At 38.7% G+C, this 6,620-nt stretch overlaps 1 long non-coding RNA gene across 1 annotated transcript; it reads right to left on the minus strand.

Annotated features, from left to right (window-relative positions):
* Positions 1-467: 467 nt before the first annotated feature.
* Positions 468-1,839, minus strand: LOC311283356. The gene is made up of 4 exons (XR_014626049.1): positions 1,366-1,839; positions 1,116-1,209; positions 907-1,025; positions 468-803 (listed from the first exon to the last, which is right to left on the minus strand). It is a non-coding gene; the product is annotated as an uncharacterized lncRNA (long non-coding RNA).
* Between the last annotated feature and the right edge of the window lie 4,781 nt (positions 1,840-6,620).

A 6,620-nucleotide genomic window follows, 5' to 3' on the forward strand; every position in this document is an offset into this window, starting at 1 on the left:
GACGGCGCCTCATAAATAGATCGATCTCCGCAACATACTGAAGCACGCGTCCGAGTGAAGACAGTGCGGGAGCCAAGAGAAAACACTGTATCCGTGCCACTGATCGCAGCGGCAACGAGCACTTTGATCACTTGATTTAAAAAACACATTTCAGCGCTAGATCATCTCTTATTTAACAAACGAACTAAATGAATGCTCTGCTGGTTAACTGGAGATGTTTTATTATTGGATCATTCGTGCCGCGAGATGTTTTATAGGGGGCGGTAAAAAACGTCAGGCACCGAAATCAGGCACCGAAAGTTTCGCTCTTATTCGGTCTGGTTACTACCGTTTACGTCGGAACCGGTTCCCTATTGGAACCGAGTTTCGGTACCCAACCCTATTGTTAACCTATCGACTACACTATTACCATCAAGGACATGAATTTATAAAGGAAAGGAAAATTTGCCAGGGACATGCTGTTTATTCAAAGAAAGCTTTATTAGCACAAACACAAAACAATATACACCTATGTACAAAGCATAGATCATCTGCACACACAACATATTGGAAGCTCAGTGTCTGTTTTCATCTTCGGAGCTGTAGGTGACTAGCGGCGCTCTCTCTGAATTCGATCCACTTTGAAAACGTCTGTGGTGTGTTGCCCTGTATTTAGGAGTCGCCTCTAAGCTCGACTGCAGCGTAGGACAGAGCTCTGTGAGCTCCTGGCTGGTGGTTGAACTTCATCGGACATCAGATCTATGGTGGCGCACTTCCAAATGCCCACGTCATCCTCACCTAGCACACCGTCTCGCTTCTAGCAGCTGTAAAAACAATACAGACAATCAGTACTGTGATGCACTGTGTATGGACACAAAACATCTATTAATGCACATGAAAAATAGTCACATTGACTCAAAATCTTACCCTCTTTCTTCTCGCTCGACTCTGACCTGAACTCTTCACAGCTTCGGCCTGCAATGCCAGATCTGGTTGTTTGTACCTGAAGCTCCTGCGTGCTGTCTCGTAGTATGTCTTACAGGCAGCTGGAAAACAATTAAATGAGAGTGATATGAATAAAAACAACGCAAGTCACAGTAAAATGAAACAAGGAGAAAATAGTAAAAGTTACTTACAATGTCGTCATGATCAGCGTCATGAAAATCTGGACTTGCAGACATGGCTCTGAGTAAATGTGAGGTTACGCCCTCGTTAGGAGGCGAGGTTACTCTGTGGAAACAAAATGTATGATTAAGATCGTAAACTATAACAGATCTATTTTCAAGAGAATGAAAGCATATTCTTTGAATCTTACCTTTAAAATGTTTGTAAGTTTATATGAAAGTAAAAAAATAAAAGAATGTAAGATACTTTTTTTTTTTTTACCTTGATCCAGTTCGTAGCGCCCACAATTTGTCTCAGAGTTGTGAAGATGGCATACTGCTTCCTGCAAATTACAGGATTATTTACATTAAACAAATAATAGCCATCAGCCATCGTTATGAGGCGAGGTTACTCTGTGGAAACAAAATGTATGATTAAGATCAGTATCTATAACGGATCTATTTTCTTATACAAGAGAATGAAAGCATATTCTTTGAATCTTACCTTTAAAATGTTTGTAAGCTTTTATGAAAGTTCTTTTTTTTTTTTTTTTTACCTTGCTCCAGTTCGTAGCGCCCACAATTTGTCTCAGTTGAGAAGATGGCATACTGCTACCTGTAAATTAAAGGATTATTTACAAGTCGACTCTAATCTCAACTGCAGCGTGGTACAGAGCTCGGTGAGCTCCTGGCTGCGAAAGGACGGAGGTCGCACAATCCATCCAGACACCCCGCCGACGATGCCGTCTTCCTCATCAGACATCAGGTCATGGTAGCACACTTCCGAAGGCCCACTTCATCCTCAGCTAGCACACTCTGTCTCGCTTCTAGCAGCTGTAAAAACCAATAAAGATAATCAATACTGCGCAATACACTGCGTATGGACAACACACATCTATTAATGCACCTGAAAAATCACATTGACCGAAAACTTATCTACTAAATCTTACCGTCTTTCTTATCGCTCGACTCCGAGCTGAATTCACCACAGCTTCCGCCTGCAATGCAAGATCTGGTTGTTTGTACCTGAAGCTCCTGCGCACTGTCGTGTAATATGTCTTAAAGGCAGCTGGAAAACAATTAATTGAGAGTGATCTTAATAAGAACAACATAAGTCACAGTAAAATTAATAAGAACAACATAAGTCACAGTAATATTAAACAAAGGAGAAAAAATGCAACCGGGTGAAATTCAAGAAATACACACCGGAAGCAAACTATGCTTTTTGAAATTGGGGTTTTATTCTGACTGCTGTTTAAAATAAGTGACAGCGGTCAATGGAAGCACAATTAAACACATAAAAGTCTGATTAAGAAAAAAGTTTGCCTTGTTCGAAGAGATTTCACAAGAAAAAAAAATAGATTTCACTAGTTAAACAAAACAACAACAACAAAAAAAAAAATTGTAGAAACAGTTTACAGTAAATTTGAAGATGACAATCAAATGTCACAAAAAGCTTAACCAGTGGATCAATGCCCAAATCCACAGAATACTTAACTCAATTCAAACTGAAATGCAGTGTAATACATTGCAACTGGTCAGATTTAAATTGATTTCTCCAAACCAAAATACGTTACAATTAAATACGATAACACAAACTGGAATACGGAAGTGGCTGAGGTAACGTTAGGCCTAAGTTACAAGAGAAATAAAAGCACTTAAACAAAGCCACAACCCACGTTTAATCATGCCATGCGGAACCAGAAATATGCATTTAACCATTAAGTTATACTGTATAATCACAGAATATAGATTCAACTAATTAACAGATTTATCAAATAAACATGCCATCAGTAATTTCCCCCATAAACCATGAAACGTACATACCCAATCCTTTACCGTCCGATCACCACGAGGTTCACTCGTCACACATGCGCTCCAAATAAATCTATAAACAAAAATGTACACATCAAATGTTCTTTTAACTTCGCTTCACAACTTATTTGTGCATATTAAAGATATTGGAGTAATATTTACCAAGAAAGATGAACGTATAACACAGAATCCGCTCGATGCACGCACCGTCATGGAGCTCTCCTGAACAGTGTAAAATGGCGTCTCTGGTCGCGCGCACGCGTCCAGCACAAGTGAATAGTATCGCGAGAGGAGAAGGATTTCTTAAAGGGGCCACACACATTTTTAATGCAAACTAGAAACGAGGTATATTTACACTACTACTAGGCCAGAAAAGTAACAAAAAAGTTACTTACACACAATATTGTCATTATCAGCATCATGTCAATTGATCTAAGTAAAAATATATGCACAGAATTGAGAAAATAGTATTTAGCCTATAGAGATAAATTGTGGCCGATCACAGGGCAAACGTGAATGTTCACGGTACATTTTATGCAAACAACTCTAATCGTAGTTGTAACTCTATATGTACAGTAGGCATAATTCTTGTCATTGCGTGTGTATGCAGCATGAGTCAAATACAATCTTCTGTTCGTGTTGTATTATGCACAGTGGTTGGGCTCTAAGAGATTGTGATGCTGTTTGCATGGAATGCACATTTTACCTTTGTGGCAAAGCCTGATTGAAATTACTTGTTGAAATAAATGGTTTTGTGTCTTTTTTACATAACATTGGCTATTGCTAATGACACATAGTAACTAATCTAGCTACTTTCATTAAATATATCAATTTAAGCTAAAGTCTATAATTAGGCTTTACTGAGCCTGATCTATTAATACCAGAGATTTTCTTAGAATTAAGTAAATACCTTTTTAGAAAAATGTTACCTGGGGTCTCACCGGGACACGCAAATATGAGTCGATCACCCCTATTTTATTCAAACTCCACTGGCTACCTGTCACATTCAGGATTGATTTTAAAAATTTACTATTTGTGTATAAAGCTCTTAACAAACCGGCCCCCAATATCTGACCAATCTCCTCTGCCCGTACACTCCATCTCGTACTTTGAGATCCAGTGATCACTGTGTTCTCATCGTGCCCAGATCCAGACTTAAAAAACGAGGCGACTGCACTTTTGCGACTGCAGGCCCAAAACTTTGGAACAGTCTACCCCTCTATATCAGATTAGCTCCCTCAATTTCCATCTTCAAAACATCCTTGAAAACTTATTTATTTTCTCTTGCTTTTAATATCCCTTGACTATGATACAACTATTGCCTTTTTTTTTGTTCTTTTTTTTTTTTTAATTGTCCTGTTTCTGCCCTGTATTTTATCTATTGCCCTGTACAGCACTTTGGTCAGCCTTGGCTGTTTTTAATTGTGCGTTATAAATAAATATTGTATTGTATTGTATTTTTTTTTTTATTAAGTTAATACCTTTTAGTCACCTGGGATAAAACTCCCCCTGCTACCCTCATTTGCATTTGTAAAGCTCACAGCAGTCTCATTTACATGTTAAAGCATTAGAGGGAGGGGGGTCATGGGGCAAGCAAGTCCCACGTCAATTTCCGACAATTTCCGACCGTTTGCAGTGTTGCCTGTAAATTGCCGTTTGCAGTCGTAAACCTGAACTTTCACGACAATCTACAGCGCCGGTAACTGTCGAAAATCCCACTTTTCATGCAGTGTAGGCTGAAGTTCCTCAACACATTTAGAGGACTTGTAAGATCAGTGTAGACATGAGAGGCTCAATTATTCAGTTTTCCACACACTGTTATTATTTCTGAGTATTTAATAGAGCTGATGGCTCTTAATAGCAGCTTTTTAATAGGAATTTGAATTTCTTGAATTTGTTCACTATAGACCTGTTGACTGTTGGCCTGTTGAATGTTCAGCCAGTTCATTCGTAATTGTTGTTTTGCTCTGAATGTTTTCCTACTTCAGTGAAATTAACCAGTTCCACTATATTGTTGTTGATATTAATTAATGCAATATAATACATTTTTTCAAAGATTCCATTATGTTGTTGTGTTTTTGTATTGTTTAAGTGTTTATTGCATAATATATGCATACATCTAGCATGTATTCTGTTTTATCTGTTGATGTAACAGTTTTATAGCTATGGGCAGGGCTTGACATTAACACCCGCCAACCCGCCAAATGCGGGTGGATTTTGCTCGTGGCGGGTAACATAGTCACTCCAACTAGCCACTTTGGCGGGTTGAATAATTGTAGTCTTTTCAAAAGGCATCTGAAATAAGTGTGACACTACGACACTACAACACTACAACTCCCGTGAGTATTAGGGCTGTCAACGAATATTCTAAATTCGAATAGTTTTAAAAAACAGAATTTCGAAGGTGAAAATGAATATTCGAATGTGGAAAAACACACCCGCGGTAGCAGAGGCGCCGCTGTCTGCTTTGCGAGTGGGCGCGCTGCCTGAGGGATCAGGGACAGGTAACAGGAAGAAGCGTTGACACATTAAACAGAAACATTACTAAAGTGTAGGCTACTGTACTGACTGAATAGATATTGCATGAATAAGGTAGGTTAGATACAGCAGTTTCATGCACTGCAGGCTTCCACTGGTTTGATTATTTACCATTTCATGTCAAGGAAAAGTTCCATGTTTACCACAGCACAGCTCACTCGGAGCGTTCAATGTAGGTTCTATATACTGTAAAACTTCAATTAATGTTAATAATATTTGTTTCAATCACTGAATGAAGCCTGCTATATTAGAGTCGCGACCTTAAATTGCTTGTACAAAACTCTTGATCAGCACTCAACATTTGCTTATTGTTGTTGTTCCTTTAAAGTTTAAACCGTTATGTGCAGAGAGCGTGACGCCTCATTCGCGCCGCAAGACCTCCAGACGCGCATAAACGCGTCTTTACATTGAAATCACACGCGCTATTCGTGTCCGGCGTGAACGCAGCAGGGTGAGGGCGAGCGAGAGAAAGTTGATTTACTTTTTTTTGTGTAGGTAATACGTTGTCAAATATGTTGAAACTTAAATAAACTACCTATACAAGTAGTTATGTCTCTTTCTATTCATTTGTCCTGTTATTGACGTAAGCGCGCGTCATTGACAAAATGCGCAACCAGATGTTCGAATAGTTCGAATAGGCAATAGGCTATGTGTTTAGCCTATTGCCCACTAATGTTTTTTTTTATTTTTTTTTAGAGGGAATATTCGAACGTCATTTTTGAGCAATTTTGACAGCCCTAATGAGTATTACATGCACACAGTGTTGCCTTGCGCGCTAGTGACCGACAACACAGAAAGAAGAGACAGCTAGCTGCCCTGCTGGAGTTAGTCGTATGCCGGTGGAGCTATGTGGCAACATATAATACATAATACATGGTTTTATTTAAAAAAAGGAGCTTTACACACAACCTTATCAGAGCTAATGATAATGACCTGTATTGTTATATATTTATGTAGTCTTGATTTGGGTGTGTACAGTGGTTTTACATTTAAAAGGGTTGTAAATCTAGTTCAAGTAAATTTTAGCACGCCATAGTCAACTTTTATCAGGTAATTTCACAACAACAAAAATGTGGCTAGTAAAAATGCTGTGTGGCTAGTAACTTTGGAAAACCACTAGCCACATTGGCTAGTGAGCAAAAAAGTTAATGTCAAGCCCTGGCTATGGGTATTCTATTGCAATTT

This window comes from Rutilus rutilus, assembly GCF_951802725.1.
Source record: "Rutilus rutilus genome assembly, chromosome: 23".
Taxonomy (NCBI): domain Eukaryota; kingdom Metazoa; phylum Chordata; class Actinopteri; order Cypriniformes; family Leuciscidae; genus Rutilus; species Rutilus rutilus.